This window comes from Octopus bimaculoides, chromosome 6, assembly GCF_046866305.1.
Source record: "Octopus bimaculoides isolate indiv1 chromosome 6, ASM4686630v1, whole genome shotgun sequence".
NCBI lineage: Eukaryota > Metazoa > Mollusca > Cephalopoda > Octopoda > Octopodidae > Octopus > Octopus bimaculoides.
In genome coordinates, this window is record NC_142933.1 from 22,395,549 (window position 1) to 22,417,343 (window position 21,795).

The 21,795-nt window shown below is 36.8% G+C and overlaps 1 protein-coding gene across 7 annotated transcripts in view; it reads right to left on the reverse strand.

The window, feature by feature from the left end:
* LOC106870351 (uncharacterized) overlaps positions 1–21,795 on the reverse strand; it is a 313,371-nt gene that overhangs the window by 289,603 nt on the left and 1,973 nt on the right. For 2 of the 7 annotated variants that reach the window (XM_089353579.1, XM_089353581.1), the window contains exon 2: positions 12,288–12,476. The gene's annotated coding sequence lies outside the window, so the exon portion shown is untranslated. Of the gene's footprint in view, positions 1–10,609; positions 10,780–12,287; positions 12,477–18,402; positions 21,000–21,795 lie in introns of those variants that run through there. The other 5 variants (XM_089353583.1, XM_089353582.1, XM_089353580.1 and 2 more) reach the window with 5 other exon arrangements.

Sequence of the window (21,795 nt, forward strand, 5' to 3'; positions counted from 1 at the left end):
AGAAAGAGAGAAGAGGAGAGAGAGGGAGAAGAGAAGAGGAGAGAGAAAAGCGAAGAGAAGAGGAAAGAGAGAGAGGTAGCTAGAGAGAGAGAGAGATAGAGAGAGAGAGAGAGAGAGGGGAGATGTACATAAGTGTTCATAATGCCATAATGCTACATATAACATTGCTAAGACCATAATCAGCCGTTTGACGAACTGAATAACATGCACCGTTTCGCATCCTTTCACTAACTTATTAAAGTCACACGCACAATACCAACAACATACAATCGTCTTTATTTAATAAGTATTCAGAGAGCTACACCGAACCATCGTGACATTCACTGACAACAATACACCATTCTTAGCAATAAGATATTTAATTGCGACGGAAGTAGTATCAATACCGAGAGGTAATATTTATCCCCACTTAAAGTTCGAATAAACTTTACTGCTGTAGAAACAATGAGAGAAATTCTCCTCCCATAGGATTTTGGTGCAAAATGCGCTCTTGTTTATATCCCTAGTTGGGAGCTGGAGGTGGCGGGGATATATCTCCATGCGAGCGATATAAACAAGCGTGCACTCCCCCCACCAAACCACATGAGTTTCTCTCATCGTAGCTGCCAGATTATAGTTTGCTCAAACGGATCATCCACGTTTAAGTGAGGATAAGTATTACCTTTTATGAAAAGTATTCAGAGAACCACACTCGACAACCACACGATTTATCTGTACAGTAACACACACAAGCCTTTGTCTACCATAAATTTTGGATTCTACACTTTACATCCACACCTCTCATAATACACTTTACATCCACACCTCTCATAAACACTTCAATACACTCATTGTCCTTATACAACGAGTATTTTGACAACTCAAATACCGCACCGCACCTCTTGCATAAAGATCACATGACGACTTAAATGAACCGTTCTAAATGTCATCGACGTATCGACGTCAGCAAAACATTTCAAACCATTAACTGTTCAATGACTTCCATGTCCGATTGGTTTTTGATCTTCGCTACAACAAAGGAAGTTGTATTTTTTTTTAGCATGAAATTTTAGTTTGAATTGCATGATTTTTATAGCCCCAGGCTTGTCCAGATCAAGCAGATGTATTTTTAAAGCATTTTAACCGTGACAATCTCGTTTTTTCAAGCATAACTATATTCAACTCAGACTAGCTAAGTCAAACTGCATCAGCCAATATGACCTTATCATTTTTAACAGTTGGATCTGATTTGTGAGAGAATTGGCTGTTATTTTTTGTAGGTCATGCAACTAAACAGAGATTTACGCATTTGCCTTTAGCATGCTGTGTTGTTGCTGCTATATTTTTGTTGTTGATGTTTAGCGCAGTCAACCCAGATGCAAAGCGTATTGTGACCAGCGATGTGTAACATCTGATAGTTGGTCATGTGATCACGTGATATAGTATTATGATTCCTTGGCATCTCTACATGCTGTTTTATATATTTCTCTACATTTGAGAAACTGGCACCAACTGAATGGGACCTCAAAACAACATGAACTTGCACAGGTAGACAGGAAGTAGCAGGGAAGAAAATCTGGGTGAGGTGGGGAGAAGGCTACACACTTTTCCCGGGTCTCCTTGGATTTTGTTTTAGCTTATATATACGCACACGTGTATGTGTGTGTATAGATATGTATGTATGTATGTATGTATGTATGTATATAAACGGACAGACACGTATAGTATGTAGGTATGTATGTGTGTATTTATGCATGTATGAAGGATTTCTTGGAGATTGAAGGCATGATATCGAAATCAGACGAATTGTGTTTCCAAAGTAGCTCATATTTAGATAGCATGTATGTTTTATATATATATATATATATATATATTATATATATATATATATAAAACGTAAAATTAAAACAGAACACAAAGGATTCCGCGGTACACGTGTTTCAAGCTTTATACACAAACAGTCGTTGCATCAGTATATGGGTATATAATCGATAGACAGGATGGTATAAAGCTATCTTCAGCCGCAAATATATTCTTTCCCAAGCATTATATCACAAAGAAGAAGTCACCAAGAAAAAAGCAAAAGAGAGAGAAACACGAGAGAGAAAAAGGGGGAGTCTACTTGGTATTATCCATTGTAATATGTTTATCCTTTAAGTTGATACATTTACATAAAAGTTCATCGGTATTCCGAAATCTGTCCATATTGTGCCACAATTCAGGGTAGAGTGAATGATAAATAAACATAACTAGCTTATATGAGCTAGAAGGAGAGGGTCCAAAAAGGAAATATATATATATATATTAGAGAGAGAGAGGAGAGAAAGAGAGATAGACATATATATATATATATATATATATATTATAGAGAGAGAGAGAGAGAGAAAATGGACTATACAGAACAAGAGGAGACGTGAGAACAGGATTCGTTGAAGAGGTCACGAGATATGAGACGAAAGAGCTTACACAAAGGACACTCAAATAATAATATTAATAATAACAGAACTGAAGTGAAGACAAGTATGTAGTGCATGCGTTTAATTAGCAAAAATATGACCATCCCTTATGACTTTTTCACTTCCCGAGCGTTAAGCCAATACATCTGTATGTTGTTTACACCACCTGTCTTCGTCTTTTGTTTCTTTTTTGTGAATTCTCCATATATAGTTGAAATATAGGATAAAATAATTTTAAGAATTTATCAAGTAGTTAGCAGGAAGAAAACCTGATAAGGAAAAAAATTAATTATTCCCTATAAATATATTTATTTATATTAAGGGCATTACTATACGTAGATGCCTCACGCTAGGAGGGACTCAAAGTCAAAACTACCATAATAAACACATTATGGTAGTTTTGACTTTAAGAGTCCCTCCTAGCGTGAAGCATCTATGTATAGTAATGCCCTTAATATATATATATGTATATATATATATATATATATATATATATATATATATATATATATATATATATATATATATATATATGTATGTATGGAGGGGGAAACCCCTTATGAGCGAGAAACCCAGGGTAACCCCATAAACCGATCCCCGTTATAATATCAACTGCTCTACATCTTAGGCTGTGCTTCTCTCCCGGATGTATGTATTTCTTGTTTTATGGAATTAAGTTTTGCTCGTATAACTTCCTTGTTTTGTCAGTGAATAAGGCAACAACAAGCTGTTTTAAGAGGATTTTATGTTTATATCCGAGATGAAGATAGAATGGAACTGATTAGTTGCATATCTGAATACTGTATTCCGTGTTATCGCTTCCTACATTTGTTCAGCTGTCAAGCAAGGTTGGACGAACTCTTTAAGGATGGGTCTATTAACTTGGTTACCACACACACACACACACACACACACACACACACACACACACACACACACACACACACACACACACACACACACACACTCATACGCGCACGTAAACAAATGTACACATAAACACGCACGATTACATGTATACATACACACATGTATATATATATATATATATATATATATATATATATATATATATATATATATAATGTATGTATGTATGTATGTATATATTTATATGAATAAATAAATATTTTGTTAGAAAGTTACACGAAGAAGCTTTACGAATCACTCGACTAACAAACATTTATACAAATTATCATTGTGTTGAATAACCATGTATGTGTGTGTGTATGTATGTATCTATCTATCTTCCCGCCTACCTGTCTGTTTATCTCCTCCCTCTCTCTCTCTCTCTCTCCATAGACACACACACGCGCACACACACACACACACACACACACACACACACACACATATATATATATATATATATATATATATATAACCCAAAACAATTACAAAAAGTACGGAAACTGGTACATCTTCCAATTTTTCTTTTAATTCAACTGCTAATTATATCGCATAATTAGTTAAAATAACCGACGCGTGTTCCTACTGCAGAGAATATGTGCAGTTGCATTATGCAACTCACAATATTCTGCTATGTATCTTCATCCAGGATTTGTCCACAAGCGTGGTCCGAAGCGGACTGAATTTATTTATGCGTGGCTGACTTATTTCTTTATTTTACTAAATATGTGCGTAAACACACACACACACACACACACACACACACACACACACACACACACACACACACACACACACACACACACACACACACACACACACACACACACACACACACACACACACACGTATATATATACACAGATATCTGCATATATATATATATATATATATATATATATATATATATATGCATATATATATATATATATATGCATATATATATATATATATATATACACACAGGTGCCCTTAGCTCAAGGGTCGCCAAACTCTTTCGACCCTCGACACCCTTTAGTCACTTCTCCATCCGCATCGACCACCCTCCTCATTTAAAATACCTTAATACCTTACCCTACCGTACCATATCTTAAATGCGTATGGGTAACTGATGCTGGCAAAAACATTTATGAGATATGTATTTAATATCTTATCTCCCCTAGCAGACCTGGTCATTTCCATAAGCAAACACTGAACATTTCGCCCCCCCCCCCCTTATCACGCCTCTCAATCTTCGATTACAATACAAATTACGACATCAGGTCTCGAATGTTAGCAACAGACTTCTCGCTCCAGTGAAAATTTATCACGTTTTCCCACGTTTCATGGCGCCGACTAAGTATTTCAAGCAATTCATCTGGGTGAGCTGGTCTTTCGCACGCCGACCCCCATTCGACCCCTTGGCTATCATTGACCCTCTGTAATTCCTCGCCGACCCCTAGGGAGTCCTTCGAACCTCCTTTGGTGACCCCTGCTTTAGCCGATTCTCTGGCTTCTCAACCACTCAGCCAAGAGATGGTTCTAAATTTTTTTTCTGCATATCTAACATTTCTGATTGATCAGCGATTAGATGATGGAGTTTGTTGATCCAGGATGTCCGAAAGAAATACATTTATATAATTTTATATTAAAAGTCTGACCGGAACTTTTGGTTAAGTTTCGTAAATATTTTGAAAAGAAATTATAAATATGTCGGCTTTTTAAATACTAAACTTGCTGCTCTATAAAATTTTTTCCCTGACAGTTTAATCCTTTAGCATGTAACCTGGCCGCATGTGGCCTAAATATTCTACCTGTATTATATTCAAACCAGTCAAATCCGGTGTCTCACACAGTCTATAATGTAATTCTAAAAATAAACGAGAGACCACCTTGAAGCTATGAGATAACGTGTGATTAATTTAAAACAGCGTGAATAAAGATTACGTTTGACAGAGTAAGGAAGGGAGTTTTGATGATCTTACAGCACTCCCCATTTCTCTTATTCATTCTTAATTGCGTAGCTCAGTTTAGACCAAAGTCTCGGAGAATCTTCAAAATATATCGGTTGCTACGATGGTGTTTGGTTCCGTTGGTATTTCAGAAAGCTGAGACATAGCACGGGTAGCTGTCCTTTGTAGTCCATGTGTGTACAAGCGGGCGCATAAATATTTGTATGCATGTGTGTGTGTGTGTGTGTGTGTGTGTGTGTAAGTATGAGTGTATGTATGTATGAGAATGTGTACGCGTGCGCAGGCTTGTAAGCATGTGTATCTGTGTCTATGCATATGCAATGGTGTGTGCGTTCGTGTTATGTGTGCATGTGTATGTATGTGCATGAGTATGCATGAGTATGTGGGAGTCTACGAATATGTGTGCGCGCGCGTGCGTAGGCATTGCCGGTGAGTGTGTGCTTATGATGTTCAAAACAACTGCAAACAATTATATAAGATATAAATCGTATGCAGACGTTCGCATACAGAGGTGTATAATTACATACACAGGCAAACACAATGGTGCGTACACACACACACACACAAATAGATAGATATACACACATACACTCAAACACATATGCACAGAAGTACAAACACAAACACACATATCCTTATGTATACAGACGTATATTTTTAGGGTCGTAAGCGACAACCAGTAGCAGCAGTGATCAGATAAAAACATGGCAAATAAAACATGGCAAACAAAAGCAGGCGGCGAATGGTCACGACTAACCAAACACTGCATTTAGCATACTGACATAGCATTAATCTTTCTAAAATTCCACTTGGGCATTCATCCATAACTTATCTTCAGGTATACATGTAATTTTTAAGGGAAAACACGATTTCTAAGTTATGCTATAAGGACATGCAGTTCATCTCTCGTAATAACATATCCAACTCAACGTCTTTCACAGGTACGTACTCCGGCTACAGTATACACTTCATTCATGTCTACTAATACTTTTATGTAAGAATTGTACAGATGTGTATTTGTCTATTTGTCCGACTGCCTGCATGTGTGTCGGCCTGTCTGTCTGCTTGCCTATCTATCTATCTCTCTATCTACCTCCCTCTCTATCTCTCTATCTACCCCCTCTCTATCTGTCTATCTATCTCTCTCTCTATCTATCTACCTCTCTCTCTCTCTATCTATCTACCTCTCTCTCTCTCTATCTCTCTCTTTATCTATCTATCTACCTCTCTACCTATCTATCTATAAACATACATACGCATACATGCAACACGTACACACACGCAGACACGCACATACACACAGGCACACACATACACTCGCTCACGCGTGCCTTCACCACAGCCTTTAGCTTGCGATTCGAAGATAGCTTATTGCCATCAAGGTCGGGAGCCTTGCAAAACGTCGTGGTCATTGCCTTGTCTCTTCATTAAATACAACATATAACTCGGGCGTGTGTGTGTGTGTGTGTGCGCGCAAGCGCACCCGCGCGTCGCATGCGTGTATGTGATATTTGTACTTGTCTTTGTCCTCCCCCACAGCTTGACAACCGGTGCTGGTGTGTTTACGTCTCCAATATGGTAGCGGCGGTTCGGCAAAAGAGACCGATAAAGTAAGTACCAAGTTTAAAATAATAATAAAAGAAAAAGTACTGGGCTCGATTCATTCGACTAAAAACTCTTCACGGCGGTGCTCCAGCATGGCCACACTAATGACTGAAACAAATAAATAAAAGATAAAAACCGAAAAATGTATGTAACTTATATGTAACATAAACGTGTTTTACCCACACAGGTAAGTGCAAATCAGCGAAGCGATTGCTAATGCGTTATTATGTAGATGTCATAGTTGCTTGGTCGTAGTGACGTCGTCAATGGCAGTCTTAGCGCTGTTGCTTTTTTTATTGGTGGTTTTGGTATAAAGAGAGGTGATGGTTGGTAAGAGGAAATGTCTTAATGTTTCGGGGGAAGTATATAATAAAGAAAAACAAAAGCGAAAAAAAAAAAAAAAAGAAATTTGCTTTGTCATAGGTTTCTCACGCTGAAGTTACTGCATCATCACGATTACCACCACCATCATCATCATAACGGCGACGACGACGACCACCACCACAACAACAAAAACACACAAGAAGATTAAATATCATACGATGAACAACAACAACAACCGTGGGGTAGCTGAACGTCGTTTCTTAATCTGCTTGAAATAAGTTGACAAATGCTCGTCAAATCAAGATCTGCTGTTTTAAAATTAAAAGGTCACTGGAGATTGCGGACGTATTTTGACCTCTGCAAAGTCTTTGGTTATTGGACTGTGTGACCAAATTAGACTTGGACAGGAGATAAACAATCGCAACAACCACAACACCAACAATACCAATAACCACTATATCAAAAAAAAAAAACCCCCCAAAAAACAGCACAAACAACAACTATTGCTACCACCACTTTAACCATTACCGCTAGCAGCAGCAGCGGCAGCAGCAGCAGCAACACAACAGGGACGCTACTACTACTACTACTACTACTACTACTACTACTACCAGGCCCTAAGCACTTAAAAGATTTTGGTGCCGCCATATATATGTAATTCAAAATATACACGATAATAAACCATAAATTAAATCCTTATTTTTGAAAATGAAACAAAATAGTAAGATAGAAAATGATGTTAATTTTTGTATATTTCCACTTTATCTGAAAACTTTCCTATTTTTTTGTTCATTACAAAGTCTTTGATCAGATCCTCACTATGACACCAAGAATACTTCGAAATTATATTTCCATTTGTATAAATCGCTTTGACTATTGTTTCAATAAGTTTAAAGTGATTTCTTTTATGCCGTAAACCATTTACCATCTCTGTGGTGCCACCCGCTTCCATTGTTGCCCTTGTGCTTATTTTGCGCAATGGTTAATCCAGTGCTGGCTACTACCACCACCACCACCACCACTACATTGACAAGAGATTAACCACACCGTCACCACCAACAACAGCACAAACATCGATACTAACAGCAACACTGCGAACTACCGTCGGCAACGCTACCGCCATCATCATCAACAACAAGAGCGAGAACAAGAACATCAACCATAACAACTAAGACACGATCCAAGCAAATAAAAGCTCATCAATGCAACCGACGCTGACAACAACAACGACAGCAGCGGTACTATCAACAACAACAACAACATTAACCCCTTCTCCCCATCAAAAATAACCACAACATCAAAATCATGATCAGCAATAACCACAGCAACACAAATAACCATAACTACATCAATAATAGCAAACACCGCATCAACTACTCTCAACAAGTATAGCGAGCACAACGAGAAAAACATCAGCGACGACGAACAACGCCATTGTACCTACCACCATAACCACCATCACAAGAGCCCCAGCAACAAAAGGGAGGACATGACTTTGTGTATGTGTGTGTGTGTGTTCCGAATGTGTTCTGGAAATGTAATAGACGTTATCATTTTGGGTGGAGATCTTCTTTTGTTTATGTCCGGTATCAGTTTTGATTAACGAACAGACGATCGATGGTCACCATTAGTCTTACTTACAATATACGTATCAGTGTTTTTGTGCATACATGCAGGCATACATGGAACATTATTAGAGCTTCTGGTGACGTAGCCGTTCCTCTTGCAATACAAATCGCATGTACTATAGCTTTAAGCACTTGGTTGTACTACTCTTGGCTTGATGCCACTTTGCATGAGCTGCGAACATGTTCCACCGTTTGTTTGTTTTGGAAGAGCGAGTATTTCACCAGGCGTGTCCTCGAGGATAGGAAGTCATGTACAGACAAATCTGAGAATAATGCCGATCCAAAGAGAAGTTACTTGCTATATATATGTGTATGTATGTATGTATGTATGTATGTATGTATGTATGTGTGTGCGTGTGTGTGTGTGTGTGTGTGTGTGTGTGTGTGTATTTATAGGGAGAATTCACCCCCCCCCAAAAAGAAACAAAAAAAAAACAAGACGAAGACAAGCGGTGTAGACAACAGACAAATGTATTAGTTTAACGCTCGGGAATTGAAAAAGTCTTTAACGTTTCGAGCCTACGCTCTTCCACAGAAAGGAACACAGAAAGAAAAAAGGAGAAAATAAAGAGTTTATATATACTTTTTTACTCGTTTCAGTCATTTGACTGCGGCCATGCTGGAGCACCGCCTTTAGTCGAGTAAATCGACCCCAGGACTTATTCTTTGGATGCCTAGTACATATTCTATCGGTCTCTTTTGCCGAACCGCTAAGTTACGGGGACGTAAACACACCACCATCGGTTGTCAAGCGATGTTGGGGAGACAAACACAGACACACATATATATATATATACATATATACGACAGGCTTCTTTCATTTTCCGTCTACCAAATCCACTCACAAGGCTTTGGTCGGCCCGAGGCTATAGTAGAAGACACTTGCCCAAGGTGCCACGCAGTGGGAATGAACCCGGAACCATGTGGTTGGTAAGCAAGCTACTCTCCACACAGCCACTCCTGCACCTAAAAGACATACGAATTCTTGTCTATTTTCTTAGCATATATATATATATATATATATATATATATATATATATATATATATATATATACATAATATAAACATACACATCTATTTATCTTCCCTCTATCTCTCACTTTCTATATATATATATATATATATATATATATATATGTATATGTGTATATGTGTGTGTGTGTGTGTGTGTGTGTGTGTGTGTGTGTGTGTGTGTGTGTAAATAGATAGATACAGAAGGAGAGAGAGAAAGATAAACAAATAGATAGATAGATAGAGAGAGTGAGTGAATGAATGAGTGAGTGTGTGAGTGTGAGAGAGAGACAGAGAAAGAAAGAGAGAGGCAACAATATGCGGGGAAAAGAGGTTTGCATTTGTGTATCTATCGTTGAAATTAGTTTCTTCAGTTTAACATTTAATTGTGTGCGATTATCTTTCTGATAGATTGATGAAGGTTCTGAGAGATAATATCACTTAATTAAAAACTAGAGTGAATGCAATAATTACAACGATAAATGCATGAATACGAGTCCCTCATTTCGTCTGCATTTAATGAGAATTTACTCTATCACTTATCCATGGAACAATATAAATAAAAGCAGAACAACATTTTCATGTCCATTATATTCTACATAATTATATTGTTAGTTAACATTATCAAACAATACAGTCAAGAAAGGATACGTTAAAGATACAGCATACGGTAGTCCGAATGGTACCAAAATATCGTTGGAGAATAGGCAATGTCCCCATCTTATATGTAGAAATTTTACTTACGAACATTGCTGTAGCAGAAACATTAAAACAGTAGAAATGGTATTCAAACATTTACGCAAACACCTGTTTACGTTGCATCGAAATTATTCCCTCTGTACAACGAAATTAGCTTTCTGTTTGTTGTTCACACAGCAAATTATCTAAACAAAAAAGATGTAGCCATCTGTGTTCCCATTCGTGACACTCTAAGTGGCTATGATAAAGTGGTTCCAAGTGGTGAAATGCACCAAGGAATGTAGACGCTGTAAGCGTCGTAATAAACAAACCAGAAAAAGTAGTGAATTTAAAGGAAAACTTAAACACCAGTTCCGTTTAATATTCAGGATAATACAAATAAAATTGCTAACAATTAGATAACTACATTTCTAGAAGTAAGCATCCAGATGCATCCTTCTGCACACATCTGCTTACAATCACGTTAGTTTATAAAAGCACGAATATAGTTACATGGTAACAACAAATGTCAACATAAATGCAACATGTTAATTTGAAGAACAGTTAGATTCTCCTTCCAAAACGAACTACTAGATAAAGAAGCTCGCAAAATAAAATAAATAGAAATCAACAATGGCCATTCCAATAAATAGACATATAGATAGATAGATGGATAGGGAGACGCTTATATATGCATAGACCCATACAGAAAATGCAGGTACTACAACAATTAAAATATAGATATTCTACATAAAGTGTTTTATGTCAGTTATGTACATTTCTGACTATTAAATTGACGAACACAAAAAGTCCATGAAACAGAATGTTAAACACATTAACTAACAACCATAACATGGTACAAAAACAATAAAATTATAAACCTTGTTAACAACAAACCACAGGCATTTTAAACCTATGGACAATGTGTTTTATAAATTTGACCACAGACGTGAAAGTCATAAACTTTACGACTTCATCTGTTATACAAATAAGTCAATCATTTTCTGGTGCACCATATACTTACAACACAAAGCAATTACTATACATTGTACCACAATAAAAACAAAACTATACAGGAAAACATTAGTGGACAACGTGTCTTGAGAGAGTTCCCTAGAAAAATAACCGATTAATGATAGCAGCAATACAATGCAGCGAAATACTTGAATAAACAAAGACACAACATACACAAATCGCAAGTATAAACACAATTTACGGTAAAATTCCAAAATTCGGTGGTGATGTTTGTATCAATGACATTGGCTCTACTTACAACAGAAGCCGCAGAACGTCCCAACATCATTTCGTACTGAAGATAAGATTACGGAAGTGTAGAACTTATGATGACATTTAGAAAGTTTACTGTTTTAAACAAATTACAAGGAACTCATCGGACGCGATATGAAAAAGAATTCTTGGTTAATATGGAATAAGAAAGTTGTATTTTTAATACGGTGTCTAATAGAAAAACTGTCCAACATATACATCTCTACACGCACATCACACACACGCTAGCAACATTAATCAGTTTTGTATAGTATTTTCAAATACATTCAAACAACAAATAATTCTAGAGAAAATACGTTTGGATTACTAGCTTAAAGAACGGAAATATGAAACTCGGAGTATTGGATATTATGAGAACTACACACATACAAAAACACACACACACACACACAAATGTACACAACTGTACTACGTTTCAGTTATATTTTATGGGTGTGTATAAATTAAAAGGACTCACTTGATTTCTAATATTAATCCTTTAGTTATTTTTTATTCTGTCTTCTTTTGTAAATAAATCCCCACGTTGTACGTCTTACTCTCTTTTCTTAATTATGTATTACTCCTTTAAAGAGTGGAAAATGCTCCGTTTTCAATTATCCTCAAAGCAAACAGTTACAATGTATACATCCGTTACTCGGGTAGCAACCTATAACAGAGAATAAAAATTGTCAATTAAACACCAGTTATTTATATTACATATTAATAATTTCTCTTATTTATAACACAAATGCATACGCCTTAATGGAATTCAATTAACTGACTGGTGGTATATTGATTCAATGTGTGAGCCTCAATTAGTCACTATCTCTGCCAGAAATAACAGCCAAACTTATCACACATCGCAACCTGTCGTGATTTATTTTTATTTCTTACATCTAGATGAAGCAGCGGTACCTATATCCTTTGCTGATCATTCAAAAGTAATGTAATTTAGCAACCCGCTTAAACTGTTATAAATTGATACATGCAGAAAAAACATGTTCAGGGTGAAAATTTCAGAAGTTCGACATTGTCATATCACCCCTAACTGTTACTGATCAGTGAGGAGTATCAGATAGATGGATAGGGATATTCAGCATAAAACTGACGGAGCCTTGACAAATCAATTGACTTGTAACACTATTGACTTGTAACGCTATTGACTTGTAACGCTATTGACTTGTTATGTCTCCAGTAGCGGGGAGGTTGTGTAATATGTGTATGTGTGCAAAGTAGTAACACTAAGGTAGTGTTTGGACGACCCTCCCACCATAAGCGTAGATACATATACTGTACGGTGTGGTAGAAGTTGGGTTTCAAGATTAGAGCGAGGTCTGTGTGTCGGTCAGATAAGCGTATTAGGGATGAAATATGTTGAGGATTGCAAATTTTTCGGTTGCTGGACCGACAATACCAATATGGATGAGTATGAGAACCAAGGAGGTTTGTGAACGTTGAAGTTATTTAAGAAGATAGCTTCGGAAAGAAGTAAGATGAGATGAATATTTTCGAAGCAGGAGAAAGATGTTTTCGAAGCAGGAGAAGATATAACCGAAGACTTATTGGTGGTCGAAGAAATTCGGAGGGCGGTAGAAGAAGCAGATGTAAATGAAGGAGTGAGTGAAAGAGGCTTTGAATCAGAGTAACTGACAGCCTTTGTTGTTGATGACCAAACGGGAAAGGCAAGTGACCAGGAATCTACGTATGCACAGACAAAACAGAGTGTGGAGGCTGAGTAAACAGTTTGCTTTGAATAGCAATGATGTACTGTCGATAAAGTTTGAGAGATTTGCTTCTCAGAGAAGAATAGGGTATATAGTTTGTATGTTTGTAATGGGTGATGTAGTTGGTCCAGATCAGGCAGGAATTTACAGATGCGAGAGAAAAGAAAGTGTTTGACCAGTGGGCTTAGCTCTAACTCTTGGTGAAGAGCGGTGGGTGAAAGTGAGTTGAGACAGTATGGAAACCCTACGACCGGGGAATTCGTCCGAATGCTTACAACAAAGCGAACTCTGCTGAGGGCATACATGGGTCACGTGGCGGAGTTACATCAGATTACGTGATGTGACTATCATTTAGCAAGGACATAATAATCCTTTCTACTGTAGGTGCAAGGCCTGAAATTTGAGGGGAGGGGACTAGTTGATTACATCGAACCCAGTGATTCGCTGGGACTTAATTTATCGGCGGAATTTGAACTCAGAATGTAGCAACGAATAAAATGCCGTTTATCATTTTGTCCAGCGTGCTAACGATCCTTATTTCTTTATTGCCCACAAGGAGCTAAACATACAGGAGACGTGCTAACGATTCTACCAGTTCACCGACTTCAGGAAGGATATAAAAATGCAATCCTAGATAATCTATGCCTGAATAGAAAACTGGAATGTCACAGCGGGAAGCTTTTTCGTTATAGGTCTTCCCAATTAGTGCAGGATATAGGGTTGAACAATAACAAAACGCAACGACAATAATTGCAACTGTACTTCACTTTATCTTCTGATGCAGTTGAGAAGTGGGTAGTCTTTTGTGTGTATTTAATGAAAAGGAATAAAGGAAACAACAAAAACAATATCCTCCTCCTCCTCCTCCTCCTCCTCCTCCTCCTCCTCCTAATCAACCACGCGGTTAGAATAAAAAGGTTCTTGGTTGTCACCGTCAGAAAAAAAATCGTATGAGAAAATTCTGCATTCAAACACTGGTCTGATGCAGTTGAATCCCAGATCCACTATCAAGTGTTACTTCAAAAATCCTTAAGGAGAAATCAATATCTAAGTGAGAAATCGATAGCTATCTATCTATCTATCTATATAATATGTATATATATATATATATATATAGGCATTAGGGTGGCCCATTTTATAAGGGTGACTTTTACATTTCTTTATGCTTTAGATTTCACCACTGCAGATTATGAGGTTAGGTATAAAAACGTTCTTAGTGAATTTTCAATATGATTGAACAACATTTTGGTAGTGCCACAAGACCGATATATTATGGTTATATATATATATATATATATATATATATATATAAAGTTAAGCAACAAAAATTCAATTTTTGTTGCTTAACTTCAAATTTTATTCACCAAATCTCTTGATTTTGTTTTTGGTTTTGGTTTTTATCCTACCAAATTCTGGTGCCTCAAGCATTTTAAGTACCACATTTAATCTTTTGATTAAATCTATTATATATATATATATATATATATATATATATATATATATATATATATATATATATATATATAAGCAAACATATATATGCAGAGATTACTTGTAATGTACGTATGCATTTGGAAAACCTTTTCCAGAGGCTGAAACAGTAGCAGATGCTATTAACATTGCACTGCGATCGCTTATTTTAGCTCTATCCAAAGCCACTGCCAAATCAGCCGACATTATTTGTTCATGTGTTTTTGATCTTTTACTGAGAGGAGCTTTGGATGATCCAGGTTAGTGGCTCATCATGAGATTCACCACTGCTGTTATCACTGCTACTTTCCAAAGTAACTACTGATTGCTCTTTCTTGCAAAGAATCTGCTTCTCTTCTCTTCTTCTTCTATCCGTTTGCGTTTCCTTTGTTGCTCTGCAACATAATTCCTGTCAATAACACTCATATAACCTTCCTTCCTTTTTCTCTCCGAACTTTTAGAAATAAACGATCTTCTTCGTTTGACACCGTTTTCACTACATCAGCATGAGCAATGCCAAATAAGTCATCCAAGCAATCCTTAAATTTGCTTTCATATGCAATTTAATTCTGATTTCTCCTTGATTTTGCGTTTTGAAGTGATCTATATTGTTAATACAGTTCTATATTTAAGAGATAAGACATTATGTACATTATTTACATTTTGACGTATATTTGCCCTCATCTTTTTCATTGTTAACACAACGTTTCGGTTGATATACCCTCCAGTTTTCATCAGGTGTCTTGGGGAAATTTTGAACGAGGGTTCTCATTCCTAAGGTATATTTTTTGATATTATTATTATTATTATTAATAAGGTCACTGTCTGGAATCGGACTCGGAATCTTGGGGTTAGTAGCCCGCACTCTTGACCACTACGCTATATGCCCGTGGGCATATGGCGTAGTGCAGAGAATGCCTGAGTCCAGGCATTCACAAAGGAACGTTGTGGTAACAACAAACAAGATGAGGACAAATATCCGTCAAATATAAATAATGTAAATAATGTATCTATATTGTTGTGTATCCTTGGTTGGTATCTTAGCGTTGTCCCAGTTCTCATTTATTTCTGAATACACAATATCTGATGCTCCCTTTACTGTTTTCTTATGATAAAAAAAAGGCGTCGTAATACATCTCCAATTGATGAGAATTTTTTTTAATACGAATTTTTTCAGTCATATATCCAATAAAGTCAAATCTGTTTTTTCACTTCTTTTCATTAAAATAGACATGTTTAATTAAAACACTACGGCAGTGGAGCGCTGACACATCTACACACGACGAAAGCTATAACAATACTGATTAGGAAATACGGCTTACGGCGCGGAGTGAAGCATAGCCTCACGCAAACAAGGCGAGGAGGAGCTCATTTGGCTGACATATGGAATACGTATATACGTGAGTATATCTGCCGCATTTTCCAGATGATTTGGTCTCTGCACTATTTCATTTATTGACAAATGGAGTACTTGTACTACATCTCGATTACAAGCTATTTATTACGTTAAGTTTTACTTCATACTGAAACAAAATATTAAATCGCTAAGTGGCAACTCTAAATACTATGGAATTTTCTTCAAATTTCAAGTAAAGTGTTTATATGTCAAGCCTCACAAATCGATGGGATGAGAGTTCAACATTTCTCAAATTTGTTTCTTTGAGCCACTCTAATACATACATACATACATACATACATACATACATACATACATATAAGGAAAATAAGACAAGGTAGAAAATAATAAAATAATTTTATCATGAAGTACATTTTAATTTCGGTTTCCGACTTTTAGACTTTTTCAACTAAGAGTAAAATAAGAAAAAAACAATTAAAATGGAGAAAAAAGTTAAGTGAAATGTTTTGTAAATATTTTCGTAGTCTTTGAATAGGTAAATATTTCCATAGTTTTCAGACAGTCTTTCTCTCTATTCCATTGTGAATACCTGGACTCAGGCATTCACAAAGGAATAGAGAGAGACAGACAAACTGTCTGAAAACTATGGAAATATTTACCTATTCAAAGACTATGAAAATATTTACAAAACATTTCGCTTAATTTTTTTTCTCCATTTTAATTGATTTTTTCTTATTCTACTCTTAGTTGAAAAAAAAGACGGAAACCAGTACTAAAATGTTAGGGCAGCGGACTCGCGGTCGGAGGATCGCGGTTTCGATACTCAGACGCGTGTCTGCCAAGTTTGTGCCGAAACTGCTTTCAGCTATCAAAAAGACACTCGGGCTTCAGTTGCACAAGATCTTGATTGTGTTGAGAACGATGAAAACATTTTGAAAAGTTTGAGTCGGTCTCTGAGCAGATATCACCAAATCTTTAGCAAATTTTGATGCAGATTCTCTGCTCAGCTTTCTCTGTCATGTTCAATGTGACGATCACACGCTACACACCTTTCTTCCAAGCACTGTTGTAAACAGCAGAAGTGAGCTAGAACGTTAAAACTTGGTGCGCATACACAGTAGAGTTTAAGGTCAATCTTTGCCAAGCGGTTCTACTCTGTGTGCTTTAGTTTCGTTACTATTACAACAGTCTGGATACTTATTGATCAGACCACGTATACGTAAACAGTCAGACACACGCATGCACACATATGACCAATATGCACTTGTCATGCGCTCGCGCACGCGCACATATATAAACTCAAACACACACACACATGCAGTCTCATAGACTCGTAGTCATGCGCATACATAAACAGTTACGTACACACATAGAAGCATGTATACTAATACATAAGCCCACATATTCACTCACATATACACAGGATTTCATATACAAATACACACATTCATACATACATACATACAAACAAACACATACACACTTCAACACATAGATAATACATATCAACACAACCAAGCACACGCACACACATGCGTGCACATCTAACAAGCCGCATCCCACATATACATACACAAACTAGAACATAAGATCCGGGTTCGAAACCGCTGGATTTACGTAATGGAATGTAACTATACTTAGGTTTTACAGCAGCTGGAGTTGTTTATATTGTTAATACCTGATAGGAGCTGAACCAGCAGACCTATGGACAAAAACAGCTGAAGAAGTGATTTTAAAAATATTTTAAACCATAGAATTTATGCCTGTTCGCGTCTACGCTAAGGCACCTAAGGCAGTTAGCGAATTTTTGTTAAATGCTAGCATCCATATTAAAGGTGCAAGCGTGGCTGTGTGGTGAGATGTTTGCTTCACAGTCACATGGTTCTGGGTTCAGTCCCACTACGTGATACCTTGGACAAGTGTTTTCTACTACAGCCACGTGTTGACCAAAGACTTGTGAGTGGATTTGTTAGACAAAAACTGAAAGAAGCTTGTCTTACACACACGCACACACACACACATATATAAATGTAAAAACTTACTGTTGACAAAGTCTGCGTGGCGTTCAAATATAAATGATTAAAAATACACGTTAAGTACGGGGCGTCACCAGCGAGATTTAACGTAAACACACGAGACAGAAGTACAAGATAAATAGAAAAAAAAAAAGATACACATTAAATACAGGATATCACGAACGAGTGAAAAATACGTAAACACAGAGATAAGTACAGGACAAAATACAGAAGGAAGTCTAATTCCTCCCCAGTTCTCAACTGTTTATTAGTACCTGCTTTGAGCTTTCAACGAGAAGACAGGAAAACTCCATACGACAACAGCATCCAGAAATTTTAAAAATATAAAAATTCATGGAGAGTTAGGGCTTCGAACGAATAAACGACACCAGGGTGGATCGTCGACTGTTTTCTCTGTATGTCACTATGAGTATATGTCACTATGTATGTAAGTTAATGTGTATGTATACACGTTTGTACTCATATAAAATTTGGATATATTTTAGATTTTATAACTATCTATACTCAGGTATTCTACTTTTATCAGCATAAAGTATAAAATCTGAATATATTCCTTAAAAAATGTTTAAATAATTTTAAACGCAAACAACGGATGAATGATATTTGAAACTACATAACTTTCTGAAGACGTAGTTTTTTCTTAAAATAGAAATTTTAATAGCCATGATAGCTTCCCAAAATAAACTGTCGCTTTATTTTGTGTGCATTATTATTGACTCAGATGCTGGTAAAACATTTTAAGTAAACATTATTTGATACAAATACAGTCAAATTTAAATGTCAAACAAGAAACTGTTTTTATTGTCTCCTTTGCTATTTGAAACCACCTACTGACTTTCTGAAAATATGATTGTTAAGTGAAGAATTTTAATCACCTATTCTGTACAGTGTTGTAATTATAATCCATCCTCTTCTCAAGACCCCAAAACATTTGCTTGGTACGTCTGTGCAACATACCACGAAGATTGCTGGAGTAGATGCCTTTGGGAAATATGTAGTAGATTGGTACAGTACCTAGAATAATACTACGGAAGAGTAGTCTCATTTTTTCTATACGAGATGAGGAGTTTTTTTGTTATCATTTTCTTTATTTGTTTACCATCCACTCCTCAGCAACTTTTGCGTAGTCGCCAGGACAACGTGACAAAAGACATTATATTAAGTGCAACAAGAGGAAAACAGACATCTTGAGTTTACATATGTCATGTGCCACAAAGCGTTGATCGTCATTGAAAATACTGCACAGTCCATTGTTAGCAAGGATCTTGAACAATAAAGACTGCTAGCTCCAGTACGAACGGCAGCTGCAATTCTCTGTCAAGAGATTCTTTAAGCAACCAGCTATGACATTAAAAAAAAAAAAAGTAACAGTACATTCACTAAAATAAATTACCCTCAGTTCCATATAGATAACGTTTATACCAGGTTCAAAAAGACTAATACTATCTGGCCTGGTAGATAAAGTTTCCATTGATATTTTTAGCAAAACAAGTACAAATTTGCTCATCAACTGTACTTGATAAATGATTCGTTCCCTTAACAGATTGTTATGACGGTGGTCTCATCTAGGACAGTTGTAACTTTACGTACTTATGACAACTGCTCATTCTCCTTTTTAGCTATCACTCTACCTTACACACAAATGACACTCCCGTGTGTAGCACAGACAGATGTTCTAAAGCAGGCCAAACTGAAAGTATGAGTGTACAGCGTCTCACAGACTTGTATTTGAGGCTCTAAATTGCACCTGAGATTACACAAACAACATAAGTGGAGTTACACTTTACTAGTTTCAGGGAAACTCTGCCTGTCATCTGAAAGGGTACATAATGAGCTGAGAGAATGCCTCAAGAAACCAACAATTGTAGATAAGAAAGAAAACTTAATCTTTCTACCGACACGAGAGTGGCACTTAACAGAGCTGTCTCAGTCGCCAAGTTTGCTAAAGTTTTAATTCAGCTGGGAGTAATTGTGAGTTTATCAGAGTGTGGAGAATTGAAAATAAAATTTTAAAAAGTGAAACGATTTTCAAGATATCTTTGCTACTGAAAGTTTACTCTCACAGGATTGTAGAAATCAGTAATGACTTCGGGAATTTTGGGAATATCCGAGCTTACCATCATTCAGTAGACATCAGCCCATTTCATCTGTATTGGGCTGGTATCTATTCGTATTGTAGCTGCCATGAAATATGTTACCGTCAATATAACAAAGGTGGCAAACTCCCAGAGTCGTTACAGCCTCAGGCAGAATGTTTTGCGGAATTTGCTCCGATTCTCTGAGCTCCGTGTTCAAACTTCGCCGAAGGCAACTCCACCTTCATGGGAATCGATATAAAGGTATCAATCCATCAGACCGGATGCCTTGCAGTATTTGTTCCGGCTCATTGCATTCTGAGTTAAAATTCTGCCATGACCTGCAAAGACGACTTGTAGTCCGTTGCTCGGTTTAATACCTCTACCTGGCATCTTCGGTGCCTTAAGCGGAGTCTACTCTATTGCAAGCATTCGGGCCCGATTTCCCGGTTTGAGGATACTTTCTTCTCTCCCTCTTTTCCACCAGTCTTGGAGGCCCTGCAAAAGGTCATAGCACCGCTTTCCTTCCTGACGAGAAAGTAAAAAAAAAAAAGACAAAAAACAAAATTTTCTTAATATTCTTCAAACATTTGTTTTCCTTCTTCACAATATGCAACTGGAAGTAGAGACAATAATTATGTCTCTTTTGCCGAACCGCTAAGTTACGGGGACGTAAACACACCACTATCGGTTGTCAAGCGATGTTGGCAGGACAGAGACACACAAGCACAGACACAAAAACATATACACACCCATACATCTATATATACGACGGACTTCTGAACCCGGAACCATGTGGTTGGTAAGCAAGCTACTTTCCACACAGCCACTCCTATAATTATATATATATATATATATATATATATATATATATATATATATATATATATATATATATATATATATATATATATATATATATATATATATATATGACTGACCATGGGATTGCACCTAGAAAGTTACCCACAAGTCCAGGCAAGGTTGTTTATGGAAGACCAGCTGTCGCCCATGCATACCGGTCTCCCCTCTCCAGTGTTATCCAAGAGAAAGGCAAAGGACGATACAGCTTGGCACCTGTGACGTCGCAACTCATTTCTACAGCTGAGTGAACTGGAGCAACGTGAAATAAAGTGTCTTGCTCAAGAACACAACACGCAGCTCGGTCCGGGATTCGAACTCACAGCCTCATGATCATAATCTCGACGCTCTAACCACTGAGTCATGCGCCTTCACTATATATATATATATATATATATATATATATATATATATATATATATATATATATGTATGTATGTATGTATGTGTGTGTGTGTGTATG